This window comes from Hemicordylus capensis, chromosome 4, assembly GCF_027244095.1.
Source record: "Hemicordylus capensis ecotype Gifberg chromosome 4, rHemCap1.1.pri, whole genome shotgun sequence".
Taxonomy (NCBI): domain Eukaryota; kingdom Metazoa; phylum Chordata; class Lepidosauria; order Squamata; family Cordylidae; genus Hemicordylus; species Hemicordylus capensis.
This window is the reverse complement of record NC_069660.1, coordinates 169,994,810-170,011,341: the sequence shown is the minus strand read 5'-3', so window position 1 is coordinate 170,011,341 and position 16,532 is coordinate 169,994,810. Positions and strand designations below refer to the sequence as shown.

The 16,532-nt window shown below is 48.0% G+C and overlaps 1 protein-coding gene and 1 long non-coding RNA gene across 20 annotated transcripts in view; one reads left to right on the top strand and one right to left on the bottom strand.

The window, feature by feature from the left end:
• Window positions 1–16,532, top strand: part of LOC128322712 (uncharacterized) — a 255,068-nt gene that overhangs the window by 75,072 nt on the left and 163,464 nt on the right. For all 17 annotated transcript variants that reach the window (XR_008305912.1, XR_008305907.1, XR_008305904.1 and 14 more), the window contains 2 exons: window positions 13,652–13,824; window positions 14,095–14,175. This is a non-coding gene — a long non-coding RNA (uncharacterized LOC128322712). The remainder of the gene's footprint in view (window positions 1–13,651; window positions 13,825–14,094; window positions 14,176–16,532) is intronic.
• LOC128322711 (uncharacterized) overlaps window positions 1–16,532 on the bottom strand; it is a 204,654-nt gene that overhangs the window by 130,014 nt on the left and 58,108 nt on the right. The window lies entirely within an intron of this gene.

The window sequence follows — 16,532 nt, the reverse complement described above, 5'->3', positions numbered from 1 at the left end:
GCTGGTGTGGTGTAGTGGGCAATGATTCAGAAAATAAAATAAATAAATAAATAAAAATAAATAAATAAAATACTTAGTTTGAAATTTACCTCTGCTTTAGGTAGACTTTGTAAGCCACAATCTCAGTTGCCCATCTGCAATATGGGGCTCTATCTTATGGGACTGTTGTAAAGATGAAACACTCTGAACATTTAAGTGCTATATAAATGCTTATGATTGTTACTCTAGTCCCCCAATCAGTTATACACACATGGACACAGTTGGGGTGAAGAGACAACAAGGCTCTTGGACCAGTAGGTGTTTGGAAGAACCCTTGCCACATTCAATAAAGATGTACCTTTTTTCTGCTCTAAGGCAAGTTCTGAAAAACTGGTTCTGCAAATTTCCAGTGTGGCCAGCTCGATCCATGAAAGCAACTGGCTGAGGAAGGCACTCAATGACTAGCACCAACACGACATCGTGAACACAGAGCACCAGCATACACCAACATGACACCATGACTTCACTAGCGCTTGACATCACCATGACATCTCGTACTCCCACATTCTTGGAGCAGTTTTGCAACTGTTTGTAATGATAATACTGGACGCATTTGATGAAGGGCAAGTTTAACAGCAGATCCGGTGTTTGATATGCTAGCATGTACATTTACCGTGCAAGTTGCTGGGATTCATCACATTTTGAGGGTGAAGAATCTATTGTGCCCACACCCCAAGGAGACACGAGACACAAGCTTATGGTAAAACGGGCCACAATTTATTGAAACATAGTTAATTGGAACGTAAACAGATTGAACTGAGGTTGGCACTCCACCCCCACAGTGCGATTCTGGAAGGCCAGCCCACATGGGCCCGCCTTAGTCTAGATGACATGGGCGATAACACCTTGGCTCCGAGCAGCCCCATTGCTCTAGAGCAGAGGCTGCCCATCTTAGCCGACCTAAGGTCAGCTTTCTATTGTTGGCAACACACACCAATAGCCAAGCGCTTAACTGAGGTGCTCACCAAGGCATTGTTGTTATTTCTCCACCACACTGCACCTGCCACAGCAAGGGGTTAGCCTAGCTTAACCCCCCGCACTGCCCACCAACCACAAAGAACCGCTGCCAATCCCAGCCTCAAATCTTCTATAAAATTCCTCATACCAGCTGCCAAAAGATGCACCCCATTACCCCTGTAGAGGCGGCGGTCTGAAAATGCCAAGTCAGGATGTGTCAAACAGCCGCCTCCCAGGGTGTCCACAAAATGGGCCAGGGACAAGTTGACCTTCCTCCTTGCCCTGTCGATCCTACCAGGTTTAAGCGCATCCCTCCATACTATACATTGAATTATGTCTGACCAAACAATAATAAGATCTGGATACTACGACTGCACCACCCCGAGGTCTGTGCACACCTTATTAATTAGGGAAAGCCCTGATTGTTTAACCAGGTCATTACCACCCAAGTGGACCAAGAGGATATCTGGAGGCAGATTGTCCTCTAAAAACTCAAGTAATAGAGGCAAAAATTGGGCAAATAGCTTGCCCCTCCAGCCAAGCCAAGTGACCAAGGCCCACAGTCCCAGCCAAGCTGTGTTCCGGGTTCGGTACCACTTGCCCACTTGAATTCCCAGAATACAAACGAGTGCCCCACGACAAGGACCCTAGTCGCTAATGGTGGTCCTGCAAGGAAAGAACAAACACTAGTGACTGCAGCCAAGCTCCTCAGCGCAAATACCTGCGGTACACCCCTGAGCGCCACCGACCCAATCATTGGATGGCCGTTCCTGGGTAAGCCATCCTAGCTGCTGCGGAGGCAGCAGCTATCCTAAAGGAGTGTAATGACATCCACTGTGTGGAAACCCCCGCAGCCTCAAGCACCTTCTGCATTACGGCCCAGAACTGATTGTGACAGGGGTTGCCCATCACTGTGCATAAACAGGCACCCAGCAGCAGATCCCCTCAGGGTGACAAAATGCTCCAGTGCACCGATTGGGCGGAGCACAGTATTGTCAGCCTTATGAAGAGTGACCAATTGCTCCTTCCCCTTTTGATCTGTCTTAGAGAATCTCAGCAGTAGCTGAACCTCAGCAGACCAGAAGGCCACATCATGGAACTGCAGGACCCTAGAGGAGAGACTGTGCTTACCCTTGACAAATAGCTCCCCAGCCCAAAAGGCACCAAAAACAGCTACCAGGACAGCAGCCTGAAACAGCCCATAAGGCAAAGAACAAAGTGCCATGAAGAGATTGATTGCACTCTGCAGGGCCTCAGGCGAAAGTGGCAGCTGCCGGCCCGCCGGCGTAGGCACCTCTCAGGCCCAACCCTCTAACATAAGCCGGACTCTAAAGTTGCCAGTGTGATTTTGCCAACCCTTAGACTTTGCAAAGAAGGCCAAGGCTGCCAGATGACCTGCTAAGGTACCCGCAGCCAAACCCTGCAACCGCAGATGTACCATGTACTGCATGAGGTGCTCTGGTGGGGCTGGCCACTGCTGACCCAGTCCTACCTGGGACCTAAAGTCCTACCTGGGCCCTTACCTTTCTTTGCATGCTTTACACGTGCTTTGCGTGTACCAGGTGCCAAGGAAGCGTTAATAGCTCTGTCCGCTTCTAAGCACCAAGGCTCCACAGCCATTGGGGCATCAAATCGGGATGTGGGGCTGCTCCTGGAGCCAGCTGGCGAAAATGGTACACCTGAAAATGAGACAGGGCATCCGCAATACCATTCTGGGCACCTGGGATGTGTCATGCCACGAACAAGATGTTGTGCTGTAGGCCTACCAAGACAAATGCTTTGACCAATCCCATGACCCTGGAGACTTGGAAGTCTGGAGGTTAATAACATGGATGTGGCCTGGTTGCCACACCAGAACCTTACCATCGAGTCCCGAAAGAGCTCAGCCCAGATGTGGACTGCAACCACAATGGGGGGAAATTCCAAGAAAGTAAGGTCCAGGGTAACTCTGCTAGCCACCCATTTGGCCGGCTGAGCATACCAATGGCCCCAGAAATATAAACCAAAACCAAGGCCGCCGGCTACATCCGAGTGCACCTGGAACTCCACCTCTAACAGCTGGAGACCATGCCAGAACAAAACCCCATTGAACGAGTCAATGAAAGTGGACCAGAGCCTGATGTCCTCCTGCCTAGGGGCCGTGACCCTAATGTGGTAGTGTGGTTCCTGCACCCCAGCCATGGCATCGTACAAACTCCTGAAGAAGGACCAGCCTAGGGCAACAACTCTACAAGCAAAGTTCAAATGGCCGATAAATTGTTGTAAAAACTTGAGGGTGACTTTTTTAGCACACTCACAGTCGTGCAGGAGGCCCTTGAGGGTCACCAACTTCCTTTCTGGCAGGCATGAACACTCCTCCGTGGTATCCAACTCAATCCCCAGAAATGTCAATTTGTCTGTCGGACCCTTGGTCTTATCCTGGCTAAAGGAACGCCCAACTCACCACAGAGGGCTACCAAGGACTGAAGTAGGTGCAAACACTGGAATGTGTCCATCCTGCCCCCCCCCGGAAATCATTTAGCTAATGAGCAGAAGACTTAAGGCCCAATCTGTGCAGTAGAGCCCACTCTAATATGGAGCTGAAGGCTTCCAACGCCACACAAGACACATAGCAACCCATGGGCAATGCCCTGTTGATGTAATAGTTGCCCTGCAATGAAAACCTCAATAGGCTGAAATCATCTGGATGAACGGGCAAGAGATGAAAGGGAGACTCGATATCACACTTGGTCATAAGCGCTCTTCACCCACATGATCGGACTACTGCCACGGCCTCATCAAATGAGGTGTAATGCACCGAACAAAGCTCAGGCGGTATCCCACCATTCACTAGTCTCCACCAGGGAAAAGACAGGTGATGTATGAGTCGATATTCACCAGGGGCCTTCTTAGGTACTACACCCAAGGGAGAGATCCGCAGCGTGGACAAAGGGAGGACCGCAAATGGGCCAAGCACTCTACCAAGGGCTACCTCCTACTGTATTTTCTTGATTATTACAAGCCCCCGCACAGATTTCAAATTATGTGCAAAAGTGTGCACCCTTGGCAACTGACATGGAATCCTATACCCGACCCGAACGTAAACCCCTCTAACAAGTATGCAGCGTGTTCCCTGTCAGGGAAATCACATAACAAACCATGTAAAACTGGTAGACTAACTGGGCTGGGCCGCTTTTCCAGAACCACTTCCTTGGGCTGTGCCCCTCCCCACTTGCTTCCACTAAACTGGTCCCTGAAACTGCCATGGAAACCCTTGGCACGTGGGCAACTAACCCCTGAGTGCCTGCCCCCACAGAAGCCACAATCATGCCTGAACTTGCATGGGGATCAGGAGCACCTGCCATTGCTGTTAAATTCCCAGCAAACAGCTTTGAACCCCCTGCATGCCTGCCCCCGAAGTGGCAGGCACCGCTGCCACCTTGGAGATCATGTGCCCACTATTTGCTCGCTCCCCTTGAATGAGCCTGGAAGAGGTCATAATCACCAGCCACAACTCCTGGTGTTGTCTATCCCACAGGATGGCTGGGTTTAAAGATGCCCTTCGGCGAAAGGCCCGATCATAACGCTCCCACGCATTTTGCATAAAATCCATATAGCCCCTATGGATAATATGTTTAACCAGTGCAGGCCCCTTAGCCATCTGAACCTGTATGACCACACCCAAGTAAATGGTGAATGCTGATACCCAGTTTACCCAGCTGTGTTCTACCAGTTTCCTTTTGGACTACCAGCTTCCTTTTGGACTTTTCTTTTCCCCTATCCTTCTCACCTTCCTTGAGCACTGGCTCAGGTTCTCTGAATAGGAGCTGGAATACATCAACAAATTCACCCTTCCGCTGTCACCTTGGGGTTTCGGTGGCATGCTGCTGGTGTCAGGATTCACCTCATTTGGCGCAGAGATGGGATTTGTGATACCTTCTGTAGGCAAAGGCATTGTATCCATTTTTTGAGCCTCAAGAGCAGACAGTCTATCAGAAAGTGCTTGCATTAACTTAGCCTGCTTAGAAGCTCTAGTGGGCTTCCTTGGCTGAGTTGGCACCCCTGAGGGGCCCCCTTTCCCCTCCCCTTCCTGGGGTGTCCTGCGTGCTTTCTCCAGCACCTTCAAATGAGCGATAGGTGCCCTGACAGTACCCATGCCCAAAGCCATCCAAAGAGGAGGACTCAGGTGGTGCGGGTCTCCTGGGTGGATGCATGGGTTTGCCCCCACTCTTTCCCGGAGCCTTCTTGGGGCCCATGGCAATGATAAAGCTCAACAGGTATTGGCAATTAATAGGGGTACCCCAAGGCAACCCCTTCTCCCCCCTTTTTAAAATTGAAAATGCCCAGCACAACCCTTGCCACCGCTGCCAACCTCCAATTTAATCCGAACCGGGGCCAGGAAGGCCAGACCACCCAATCACCCATGGGCCTGCTTCACCCGCAGCCTTTCGATCGCTCCCCTTGCGGAGTGGTCGGTACACCAACAGAATCCCTATCTTATCTCATAGGCCCACCCTCAGGGACAAACACTCAAAGTTCTGATATTGCCTAACCGGGCATCTGGAGAGGGGAATGGACTCACAATGGATGACTGCAACAACTCCTCCCCAACCCTCAAGGCGGTACTGCTGTAGGATCATGAACCCTGGAGGGCAGAGCTGGGAGACACCCACTCCACCGAACTTGCCCAACCAGGTCTTAGTCACACATAATAGATCAGCATGCTCATTCACAATTAAATCATGGATGAGAGATGTTTTTGCATCTATTGACTTGGAATTCAGCAGTAGAATCCTTATCCTTGAGGGAGTGTTCCCAGAACACCCTGGAAATGCAGGATTGGGAGAAGAGCCAGAAAAAGGAATATAGGCCTCAGTTGCCTAGACTGTTGTCCCCTGTAATGGCCTGCCCAACTCCCACCACCATATCTCCCTCTGCCCACCACCCAAGAAATAGCTGCCAGACTACCTCCAGACTACTCCCAGTCTCCCGCTCTTCCAGGCACATGCAAAGCTCCAGCTCCCACAGATGGGCAGAGATTAAAAAGGCAGAATGTAAAAGGTTTCCTCAGGCCATGCAAATTTCAGGTTCTTTCATTGCAGACCATCAAAAAGAGACAAGTTGCAAGCTTCTAGCCATCTGAAGTCTAAACACTCCCTACAATGCCTTGCAAGCTCCAGGCTGTTCATGCAGGCTGAGAGTAGAGGACAAGAGCCCTTGCACTCATGCCAAGAGGCTTGCACCTCCGCTCCAGGTGTTCCCTTATACCTGCAGAAGCGGAGAGGGCAGAGCAAACTTACTCCCAGGAAAGTGTGCATAGGGTTGCAGCCATGTCATTAAAGAACTGCAACAATAGAACACTTCTTGTGCTTCTGGAATAAAATAATTTTATTCCTGATCCCAACACCAGAATAACTTTTTAATGGTATTTAGAACAGGAATATAATCAGCTGTATGGTTGATTAATGCATCCCTGTCCTTCACTGAAAGTTTTAAGAGGGGACTAGATCCAGGAGATTATTTAAAGCCAAACCCTGTAAGTCAGCTGTTCATTAGCTACATGGAGAGCTCTAAGTGAAAGACTTCAGCTATTAATAGTGCCAGCATTTGAAGCAACAGCAATGCTGGGACATCTTTATAAGATCCAAAATATGTGCAGTTTCCTCCTTTCAAGTTGGAGCTGGAAGTACAAATGTTGCCTTAGACTAGTTAATCTTGTGGTGAAGACAGATGTGAGAGCTAAATAGTCACAATCCAGCCACTCGCGGCTCGAATGTGTGAGTTTAGCTTGTTTACCCCAGCCCCCTTTGATTCCAAGGAGCACAAGGTTTGGTGTCCTCTGATTTGCTCCTGGGCACGGAGGGGGCAGGGTTTAGGTGGCAACGGCCACTTCTGTGTTCCAATTTGCAGTCCGCTTCTTGCAAGCACAGAGAGCGGACACGGTGCTAGGAGCTTGGCATAGAGCCTGGGGGCTGCAGGAGGCAGAGGCTGAGTTTGGGGGTGTTTTTCGTGGCCGCGGCGGCTGGTTCAACGCAGAGCTTGGCAGAGGGAGCAGCCAAAGCTCCGCTGAAGGAGCAGGCCGTGGAGGCTTTGGTTGTCAAGCCTTCCCGGCAAACGTTTGGAGCGCGCATGGGTCAAGGGTTGGCAGCGGCAACAGGGTTGTGCTCGGCAGCGTGGTAAACTGAAGCCAAGTTTTTGGGGATATTTTGGGCAGCCTGCAGCAGGTTGCTGGGTGCAGCTTGAGCTGGCAGAGGTGGTCTCAGAGGTGGCATTGAATTCCCTTAGGCTTATTGTCTTGGGGGACTTCAGTGTCCACACTAAGGCTCTCCTAGTAGTTGTGGCTAAGGACTTCATGGCCGCCATGACAATTATTTATTTATTTATTTAAAATATTTATACCCCACCCCTCCAGCGCACTACTGCTCGGGGCAGCTCACAACAATAAGATAGATACAAGATACAATAAAAGTAATAAAATTAACCAAGTTGAACAAACAAGTTAAAAGGTTAAAAACCACAACCATTATTACATTCAAATTTAACCAGGTTGAACAAACAAGTTAAAAGGTTAAAACCACAACCATTATTACATTCAAATTAAAAAAATATTTTTCAAAGCTAAAAACTGAAAGTTATAATAAGCTAAAGAACCTACCAGATATAACAAAAAATGGAGCATTAAAAAGCCTCCTTAAAACGGTGTGTTCTAAGTTGTTTTTTAAAAACATTGAGGGAGGGAGCATGGTTAAGCTCTTCAGGGAGGGTGTCCCAAAGCTGAGGGGCCACAACCGAAAAGGTCCTGTCTCTAGTCCCTGCCAGCCGGTTTTCTGTTAATGGTGTGGCCATGAGCAGGGCCTGAGACGATGAACGAAGGACTCTGGCAGATTCATATGGGCAAATGCAGTCCGACAGGTACCCCGGCCTAAAGCCTTGTAGAGCTTTAAAGGTAAAGACCAGCACCTTGAATCTAGCCTGGAAGCGGACTGGTAACCAATGAAGCTGCCGAAAGATGGCTGTGATATTCATGAAATGACCCACACCCACGAGCATCCTTGCAGCAGCATTCTGAACCAGTTTGAAGCCTCCGAACAGTCTTCAAGGGCAGCCCCACAGATCTCATTGCAGTAGTCCAATCTGGATGTTACCAATGCATGAATGACTATCTCAACTAATATCAGTTGAGATCACCATGGGACTATCTCAACTAATATCAGTTCCTACTCATGTGGCAGGACATACACTGGATCTGGTTTTTGCCAACCAGAAGCTGAATGATCTGTAGGTGGGGGAATTTGATATAACTCCTTTGTCATGGACAGATCATCATCTGGTGGTATTTAGTTTGACTGCTTAGACGAATCTCTACAGGAGTGGTGGATCAATTAGAATGGTCCGCCTCTGAAGGCTTATGGATCTGCTCAGTTTCCAGACAGCCCTTGGGGAGTTTCCAGTGCCCAGAACTGGTGACTCTGTTGAGACCCTGGTGAGTCTCTGGAATGTGGAGACATCCCAGGCTTTTGATATGGCTTATCCTAAATGCCCTCTCTGGCTTGGTGGAGCCTGTTCCACTGCTTGGTTGTCCTTGGAACAGGGTGATGAAGTCAAGGTCTGGCCAGCTGCTAGGGAAGTTCACGAAGCAAGCGGAGCTGCTGAAATTTGATACGGCTTGGCTGAACGCTGTCGACAAGAATGTTGATGAACGTTGATTCTCAGCAATGAGTAGGAGGCTGGAGATATGATTTATAGAGCAAGCTGAGAGCTCCCAGCTGGTAGGAATTCAAGGCTTGTCAGCCCTCAGCAACAGGCGTTTGCTCCTCCTAACAGCCTCTAATTGCGTTCTACGTCTCGTGAGCCTGCGCTGTTGTGGAGTCAGTGGTGTTTCATTGCTTAGCTCTTCTTCGCATTGGTCCCCCACGCCTTCCGCTGACTCAGGTTGCCATGCCTGCTCTAAATCATTAGTTGGATCTACCACAGCCGTTTCATGAACGCTGACAGCCGGGCTCTGCCCCTCAGACACTCCTGAATTGGCTGGTAAGTTGACAGCTTCCCCTTCCTCCTTGCTATCAGAGCTCGAGGGCGTGACAGATGAAACAACTCGGACGATGGCTAGAACGACACTGGAGGAAGACCAGCCATGCCTTTGTTATCTGTCTGAACACGGGCTAGAGCCCATTTTAGAGACTACTACATGGTGGGGTGGTGGTGGCAGTTTTTTCTCTCCACCTCCATCGCATCTGCCCAGTGTAGGCCTGTGGAGCTGTTTCATGTGGCAGAGTAACTGCTTCACACAGGCCCGCAGGTGATGTGGGAAGAACCATCAGCAGCCTGCTGTGACCAGTTTCCTTGTCACTTCTCAGATAAAGTCACTTACATTTGTGCTGATTTGGACTCCAGGTTTTGGCAGTTCCAGGAGACATGCCTTGGCAACCATCTGGTCTGATGATGAGGGACTCTTTTCAGTTAGTGCAGCCCGAGGAAGTGGACAAGCATGCAACAGCATGAGCTCTGGACCCTTGCCCTTCATGGCTAGTAAAATCTTCCAGGGAAGGAACAGGTAGGTGGTTGGAGCCGCTTATTAATTCTTCATTAAGGGAGGGTAAGATGCCATTGAGCCTCAAGCTGGCAGTGGTAAGACCACAATTTAAAAAGCACTCTCTTGATTCCACAAACCTTGATAACTATCAACCTGTTTCAAATCTTCCGTTTTTAAGCAAGGTGATAGATTGTGTGGTGTCTGTGCAGCTGCAAAGGGTCTTGGATGATATGGATTATCTAGACCCTTTTCAGTCTAGCTTTTACCCTGAATTTGGAACTGAAACTGTCTTGGTTGTCCTAGGAATGACCTACTCCGGGGACTAAACAGGGGGAGTCTAGTCTGTTGGTACCCTTTTGGACCTGTTGGTTCTGCTGGACCTCTCAGCAGCATTCGATACCATAGACCATGGTATCCTTCTGGACCTCCTCTCAGGTATAGGGATAATGGATGGTGCATTGGAATGGTTCTAGTTCTTTTTTGGGGGGGGGGGGAGGGAGGTTCCAAAAGGTGATGCTGTTTTAACATCTTTGCTGGGAGCGGTCATCAGGAGGTTTGGACTGAAGTGTTATCAACATGCAGATGACACTCAGCTCTACCTTCCTCTGACATCAGATCCTAGGAAAGCAGTGGATGTACTGAATCCAGGGCTAGAGGTGGTGATGGACTGGATGTGGGCTAGCAAACCGAGGTTAAATCCAGACAAGTTGGAGGTGCTGCTGGTCAGTAGAAAAGCCAATCAGCACAGGGTGATTCAACCAGCTCTGGATGGGGTTGTACTCTTCTTGAAAGCAAGTACGCAGCTTGGGGGTGTTGCTGGACCCAGCTCTGCTTTTGGATGTTCAGGTGGAGGCGGTGGCTAGGGATTCCTTCAGCAAGTGCACAAGTGCGCCTCCCCTTTCTTGAGGCAGATCTGGCCATGGTTACCCATACCTTAATCACGTTGGGGCTGGATTACTGAATTGTACTTTACATGGGGCTACCCTTGAAGAATATTCAGAAGCTTCAGTTGGTGGAGAATACAGCTGCCAGGTTTCTCTCTGGAACTGCTCATTTGGAGGATATTACACCTATTCTGAATGAGTTGCACTGGTTGCCCATTTGTTTCTCGATCCAGTTCAAGGTGCTGATTATCTTCTTTATATATAATTCTCTTAAATGTACCCATTGCTAATCCCATGCGTGGCAGCTCTCGTGAGAGTTTGCGAGCAGCTGCTGGGGGATAAGCAATTGGGATGGGGGAAGAAAAAAGCCATGGCAGCTGGCGGAGCTGCACCTGCTGGTGGAGCCGCGTCGGCGGGAGGAAGCGGCTGGCTGGTGGGCAAAGCTGCACCAGGAGGAGGAGGTGGCTGGCTGGTGGAACTGCGCTGGTGGGCGAAGCCATGCCGACAGGAGGAGGAAGCTGGCCAGCGGAGCCATGCCAGTGAGAGGAGCCGAGGAGGCAGCTGGCTGATTGGAGAAGGTGGTGGCGGGCCAGCCGGAGGTGGCTGGCAGGTGGGCGGGTGGGAAGTTAAGTGCTGAAGGCCAGCTGGCGAGAAAACAACAGCAGCAGTGGAGGCGAGCGGGAGAAAACGGCTGTACCAAACTAGAGGTAGAGATGCTCTGCGCCCGGCCCAGCTAGTGACCTTTAAAGCCCTTAATGGTTTGGGTCCTGGATATCTGAAGAACTGCCTGCTTCCAAGGGTTTCTGCCTACCCAAGAAGGCTGTCGGAGGGGCCTTTGCTCTGTGTGCTGACTGAGAAAGGCTAAATTGCTGCGGGTCAGGGCCTTCTCTGTTGTTGCCCCCAGGCTCTTGAATGCTCTCCCAGTGACTCTGAGCCAGTCACTTCTCTTCCAGAACGTCACAGGGTTGTTGTGAGGATAAACATAAGCATGCACACCACTCTGGGCCCCTCAGAGGAAGAGTGGAATATAAATGCAAAAATAAATACAATACATATATAAAAGTATTCGAATATTAGACTTCCTGACTCACAGCTCATAATCTTAGTCATTATGTTATACCAGGGGAGGAATTCAGTCAAACTTTCACTTGACATTTGTCCCCCGCTCCCGCCCGCTGCCCAGTGGGGCGGGGTGGGTGCTGTTTTCACTACACTTTTGTTACATGCTGGGGTGTAGAATTTTACAAATACTATCTTGCTCCTTCTGAAACTTATCTCTACAATTCATCAATGATCTGCTGCAGTTTATTATTTATTTGTTTGTTTATTTATTTACATTTATATCCCGCTCTTCCTCCAAGGAGCCCAGAGCGGTGTTCTACATACTTAAGTTTCTCATCACAATAACCCTGTGAAGTAGGTTAGGCTGAGAGAGAAGTGACTGGCCCAGAGTCACCCAGCAAGTATCATGGTTGAATGGGGATTTGAACTCAGGTCTCCTCAGTCCTAGTCCAGCACTCTAATCACTACACCACGCTGGCTCCATTGGCTGGCTGCAGTTGAAGTGACCAAAAGCTGCTGCTCTATAAGCTTGGTCCAGGGGCTAATCTGGTTGAGCCAACATCCTTGTTATGTTCAGAACCAGTCCTGAATCCCATGATCTCTTACCTTTAAGAGAGAATAAGCCACTAATGTTCCATGCTGGTGCTTAATCCACTGATTTACTACATACTGATACAAGCCCTATTGAAATGAATGGGCGCTGGCAAGAACATGTCCTGGTCGATTCTGACATGATGAAGAGTCTTCCAACATCAAAGACAAAGCTTGGGCCTAGAGAGAGTCTACAACTTTTATGACCCAGGCATTGGAATGAAGCAGCCCATGCCTGAGGTGGGCGGAGGTGGCAGTGATACTGATTTCTTAGTGGTGGAGACTCCCCTTGAAAAGCATTTTCTTGACTTTAATCTCTCCCCTCCTGCTATTTTGGATTTAGCGGCACTGGAATAAGCAGCTTTCCCTAAGGCAGAGAAGAGCTTAGGCTCAACAGGAATTAATTTGCCTAATTAGTGTCTTTGGGAAAAGACTGCTGACAGGGCAGCCCAGGTGCCAGCGAAAAGAGCTCTCTGCAGACCCCCTCTTGGGTTTGCTTGGGCCAATGGGGCTAGAGGTAGTCAACGCTTGCCCCACTAGTTGTGTACTAAACTACCCTCAGTTGAAATTGATGGACGCTTAGTTTGTGGTCCAATTCACACCGAAATGGGACCATTAAGCTGCCTTCTGCTGATGGGGCAGTAGCTCCCCAGCCTGGAGCTACTGGAGGCTCCCCAATTTTCCTGGCTCCTGCCTCTCAGCAGCCCCTGTAGAAAGTAGCAGGAAGACACTGCTGACAGGCTGGTCAGAGCAGTGCAAGACAAAGAAAAATAAAAGACTCCGCAAGCAGGTTTGAAGATTCACTAGAGAAATGCATTTTTCTTTGTCTTGTATTGCTCTGACTCTCCTAAATCATAATGCTCTGGAGGATTACAGTGTATTTTGGGGCCATTTTGGAGGGGTTTTTTTTGTGTGTTAAATACTTGTCATTTTGCATTAAAGGGATTTGAATTTTCTGGAACCTGAAGGTCTGTGGGCCATTAATAAAATTTGAAATTGAGATTATTGGCGTTACACTAATTGGTCTGTGATTTATTGTGCAGACCTCTCCCCTCCTCCTTTTTGTCTCCCTGATTCCTACATGCCTGTGTCCGCCCCCCCCCCCCACATTTGTCCTTAGCTTTCCAGCAGTGCCACTCCTCTCCTAACTTGCCTACTGATGGAATAGATATCCTCTTGCTGTAAGGCATTACAAAAAACCTGCTTGGTTAAATGGTGGCATAACATCACAGATGGCAAGTTGCTCTGCTGTCCTGCTCATTCATGCCCTACCCCATTTTGACTGCTAGGATGGCATGTGCGCTCTGTAAAGGGCAGAATGCTCTCTTTAAAATGTGTGGGCTTCATTCCAAGGCAGACATGAAGAACATGGACATGCTGAGACTGCTGCAAGAGGGTTTGGGTGTTTAACTCCCATTGGGGAAGGGGGAAAAAGAAAACCAGTTCTGGATAACTATATAGTTCAGTTAGTGGGGAAATTGCCCTGGTCTCAGGAATGTCATGATTTTTAAGGTAGCATACAGTTTCTGGCCTCTCTTTCCCCACCTAGGGTATCTGCTTGCTTCACTTCTCATCTCCCCTCCTTAGCATCTCCTTGTTCCTATAGGTGGCAGCACTTAGGGATGACTCCAAGCTTCCCCATCTCTCCTGAAGGAATGGAGCCCAAGCTGCCTCATCCCAGCCAGAGAGCCCCTCTGCGTAATCCTCGGAGTGGGTGGCTGACAGCAAAGATGAATGGATTTAATCACACTGCTTAGAGGGCACCATCTGAAGTTTCGTGTAAGTTATGATAGCGACAGTTTGCACGAAAATTGTATTTCCAGGCTTCATTGACTGGCTTAATGAGAATCTTTACGTGTCAGATATTAAATTAAGAAATTAAAGAGCTGTTTCAGTGTGTATAGACTCCTTCTCTTGCACCGGCCGGCACAGCTCCCTACACATCCATCAGCGGTAGGCTTGCAGAAGGATGGGAGAAGACTTTGATTTTCTGTCATGGGAGAAGTGAATCTAATGTCTGCTGGCACTTAATTCATGTTTTATTAAAAGGTATGAGGAGGAAGCTGCTGGCCTGGCCCTTATGCATTGCTTTTCCTTCTGGCAACCTGTGAGCAGGGACTGCACTGTCAGGTAGGCATCCTTTCTTAAGAAAATAACAACCAATGAGGTGCAGGTAAACTCTGACCCTTCTATCCCACATTCTTTTTTCAGAAATGACCAATGTCCTAGGCAGAAGAAGGGGACTATAGAAAGGACCATCCTTCACAACTTTCTCAACATTCAGGCTTACATTTGGGAAATTGCTTTAATTTAGATTTCTTTTGGCATAAGAATATAGCAATCACCTTGCTGTACAGTATTAGACTAAAAGTGGAACTACATGTTTGGTGTAGTTCCGTGATTTTTAGAGAGAGATTTGGTGGGTGGGTATGCAAAAAAGAACCATCTTCTTAATTAATTAATAAATTTAATTATTAATATGTATTAATTATTAAGTTAGTTTCTGGTTTACCAGTTATGTAAACCAGTGAGTGGGGCAAGAGCAGTAAAATACAGCCCTCTGCTCCCATTCCTAAGCAGCTGATTGGTGCTACTGGGGATTATTTTGTGAGGCTACATGTGCACAGCCCCAGCTGCTGGATGAGGCTGCATAATCATTCATTAAGTGATGCAGTGCTTATTGGCAAGTACAATTCCCCATCTGGCCAGTGTGCTTCTATTGGCAGTAGAATTGAGACAGTATAATTCTAGACCATATCACTTCAAAATAGAGAGGGGTTTTTTTTAATGTTTCCCCACATAAACACTAGAGATGTGCATGAATCAAATTTCAATTTGATTTGAACTCAAATCAAATAGCAAAATACTCAGATCAATTTATCGAAACAGTGGCTATTGCCGAATGTTTTGATAAATCAGCTTGAATCAATTTGCGTGATTGGGCCATAGGGAATAATGGGGAACTTGAATCACCCATTTTTTCCCATGGGTAGGTCTTAGGGACACCAATGTGGGCTGGGTGATAGGATATGTTGGGTGCTACCTACTACTCAATCCACAGAAGAAATGGGCAAGTGAGTGATTTTTATAACCTTTCCCAAACCCCTTATAGGATTCTATGGGGGTTGGGGGAAAGGTTCATTATGGCTTGTGTGGTAGGTATTGTAATCAGCCCTTTAGTTCTTCTACTCTTCATAGATGACCAACAATTACTTCTTCCTAGATATATAACAGTTTTATTTTAACAAATGAAGAACTACATAAGACACTAGGAGCTTCCGAAAACCAACAGCCATCTTGAGGTTTCTAGGATTTTCTTCTTCCTAGAGGCCCCCTAATGATAGAAGCCCCTCCTACAACTGTTAACCTTTTCAGTTCTCACAGTTCTGTACATATACTTCACTACATTAGGTAGGACCTATCATGCCGTACCACCCAAACCACTTTGGTGTCTCTAGGACCTACCTATGGGGAACAATGGGGTGTTTCAAGTTCCCCATTGTTTCCTGTGGCCAAAACAAGCACACACACACACACAGTTATGATGCCTTACTTCAGCATTGCAACAGCTGCCACAGCAGCACCCTTAGCAACCAGAAAGCATAGCCATAAGCTCAACTAGAACATCTTCAGTCACATTTTGACCAAGTCACCTTGCAATGCAGACTGCAGAGCAGACCAGAGCAGTGAGTGTAGCACAACCTAGTCTCAGGGCCAGATATGGAGCTCTTCACAGCAATCAGCAAGAAATCTCTCTCTCTCTCTCTCTCTCTCTCTCTCTCTCTCTCTCTCACACACACACACACACACACACACCCCTGAGCTGCCACTGTCCATTTCTTGCCACAACACCATCTCACAAACAGATCAAACCACAACTCAAGGAAGGCAGGCAGGCACCCAGGTTCTGCCTTTGTCAATCTGAGATCCAGAAAAAACAGATAGTTAATAATATAGCAACAATAGCACAGCATATTTTATTCAGTGCTGAGAAAAGAAAACCACAAAATCCTTCCTTCCTTCCTCCTCTCCTCTTCAAGGACCCACTAAGGCCTCTCTCTGCCTCCCCTCCCCAGGCCCTTTGAAAACATTTTGAAATTCCCTTCTTTTTTATTTCCCCTCACTCCTTCCTCCACCCAGCCAATGGGGGCACAGTTGCCCATGACCACACTTATTTTGTATGATAACAACTAAACGAGAAGTAAGGAGATCTTAAGCCAATTGGAACCCAGTGCCAGAAAACCAATCAGCAAGGAGGGAAAGCCCCCTTTCAAGTGCCAGAATGGCACTTGAATCACTCAAATTGATTCGAGTTCAAATCAGGGTCTATTTTATTCAAACTGGAATCAGACCTTTTATTCTAAGGGTGATTCAATTTGAGTTCAGAGCACTTGAATTGGTCCAATTTGAGCTCGAATCAATTTCACTCTTATTGATTTGCACATCTCTAATAGAAGATCCCTACATGTACCAACACTAGCAAAAAT